Source organism: Penaeus monodon, chromosome 41 (genome assembly GCF_015228065.2).
Source record: "Penaeus monodon isolate SGIC_2016 chromosome 41, NSTDA_Pmon_1, whole genome shotgun sequence".
Lineage (NCBI taxonomy): Eukaryota > Metazoa > Arthropoda > Malacostraca > Decapoda > Penaeidae > Penaeus > Penaeus monodon.
In genome coordinates, this window is record NC_051426.1 from 13,784,622 (window position 1) to 13,787,121 (window position 2,500).

The window sequence follows — 2,500 nt, forward strand, 5'->3', positions numbered from 1 at the left end:
AATAATAATAATAATAATAATGATATTAATAACAATAATAATAATAATAATAATAATAATCATTATTATTATTATTATTATTATTATTATTATTATTATTATTATTATTATTATAACAACAACAACAACAATAACAACAGCAATGATAATGAAAATAATGACACTAAAAACAATAATCTCAATATTGTTAAGATAGTAATGACTAAGATAATAAAAGAAAAATAAGAAAATGAAAAGAGGAAGAAGAAAAAATAAAACAGAAGATTAATAATAATAAAAACATCGCCAACACACCTTATCTTCCTTATCTCATGTTCCTCCTCCTTTTATTCCTTTTTCTCTTACCCACTTTCTTCCCTCCCTCCTCTCTTCCCTCCCTCTCTCCCTATCTCTCCCTCTCTCTCGCTCTCTTCTCCTCCCTCCCTCTCTCCTTCCTCCCTCCCTCTCTCCTTCCTCCCTCCCTCTCTCCTACTTTCCCTCCCTCTCTCCCTATCTCTCCTCTCGTCCCTCTTTCTCTCCCTCCTCCACTCTCTCCCTCTCCCTCCCTCCCTTTCTCCTTCTCTCCCCCTCTATCGCCTCCCCTCCCTTTCTCTCTCCTGTTAATGGCAATAATAATATAATAGTTATTGTTACTGTTGTGATCATAATGATACTAACAATGATAATAATAGTAATAATTATAATATTTGTAATACTAATACTACTAATAATAATATAGACAATGATGATGATAATGATAATAATAATAATAGATGATGATGATAATAATAATAATAATTATAATAATAATAATATAAGTAATGATAATAAAAACAATTATAATAATAACAGTAACAGCAATAACAATGATAATAATAATAGTAATGATACACTGATAATAATAATAATAATAATAATGATAATGATAATAATTATTATTATAATTATTATTATTATTATTATTATTATTATTATAATGATAATAATGATAATGAAAGTAATAGTAAGAATAATAATGACAATAATAATAGTAATAACAAAAATAATAATGATGATAATGATAATGTCATTAATGATAATAATAATGATGATAATAATAACCATGATAATGATTATAAGTGAAAACAACGATAAGAACAACAATAAAAACGAAAAAAATAATATCATATACTCTCCACTCTCTCTTTTAATATCCCGTTTTCTATGATGCTACTATACTTTTACGCGCTCTCCCCGTTTTCTAAAAGCATTACCCTCGGAGCATTTAAGGGATACTTGGAAACTCTAAATTCGTATTTGGAATTACCTTCATTTTCTGTACGGGAGAAAATGGGAAGGAGGGAGAGGGGAGAACGGAGAGAGGGATAAGGAAGGATGAAGGGAGGAAGGAGATAAAACTGGATAGAAAAAAGCCAAAAGAGGAATGGAAGATGGAGAGAATGGGGAAAGGAAGAAAGAGGGTGGGAAAAAAAGGAGTGGGAAGAGAAATGGGAGAGAAAGGGAGGAAATGGAGGGAGAGGGGAGAAGTTGGAGGTCGGAGAGAGAGAGGGGGGGAAGGAGAAAGGGAGGGAATGGAGAGAGGGAGGGAGGAGGAAGGAGAAAGGGAGGGAATAGAGAGAGGGAGGGAGGAGGAAGGAGAAAGGGAGAAGGAGGGAGAGAGGGAAGGGATGGAGACAAGGAAAGCGAGGAGGAGGAGATGGAGGGGAGAGGAAGAGGCGAATGAATAGAAAAAGGGGGAAGAGGGTGAAAAGAGGGAGGGGGAGAGAATGTAGATAGGGGGTGAGGTAATAGTATTTACTGAAGTAGTGATAGTAATAGTAGTATTAGGAGTTAAAGAGTATTTTTCTTATGAAAAATACTCATGTTTAAAAAGCATGAGAATTAAGGATTTTGACCAACTACCATGCAATTCCTTTCTTTGATAAAACGTAATCACGATCCCTTATCAGAGGCAAGTGGTCAAGTGCCTTATCGGATAAAGTGATATGTGATTCGATAAACTGACCAGGTTTATCCATCCCCCCTCCCCCCTCTCTCTGTTTCCAACTGTCCTCGGATTTCCAATAAAGATAATGAGGGTTATAATGACTCTTTTTCTTTATAATTAGTGCTAACGTGACCATTCGTATAATTACTATCATTAGTACACTCGTTATCATGATCCCAATAATTACCCATATTATCACTATTATCATTTATGTTATCACCGTCATTCTACTATTTGTATCAAGTTATGATGATGTTAATAATACTTATTATAATTGTAAGCAAAAATATCATGAAAGCTAACATAAATATCAAAAGAAAATAGAAAAATACGAATATTGGATTTTTCTATAAAAGTACCACACGCCCATGTTATTGAAATGTGGGTGGGATTACCGTAGAGTTTTATCATCGAATGCTCTCCGCAAATTAATGCACGATAATTCCGATTTTGACTTGTACTAATTCGGATTTCAGTTAATACGACAGAGTTTTTGGAAATATCCTTATCAAATTCTACAAAAAGAATAACTAG

The 2,500-nt window shown here is 33.2% G+C and overlaps 1 protein-coding gene across 1 annotated transcript in view; it reads right to left on the minus strand.

Moving 5' to 3' along the window:
* The window catches only part of LOC119598321 (elastin-like), a 9,779-nt gene that overhangs the window by 4,139 nt on the left and 3,140 nt on the right, over positions 1 to 2,500 (minus strand). The gene's annotated exons all lie outside the window — the stretch shown is intronic.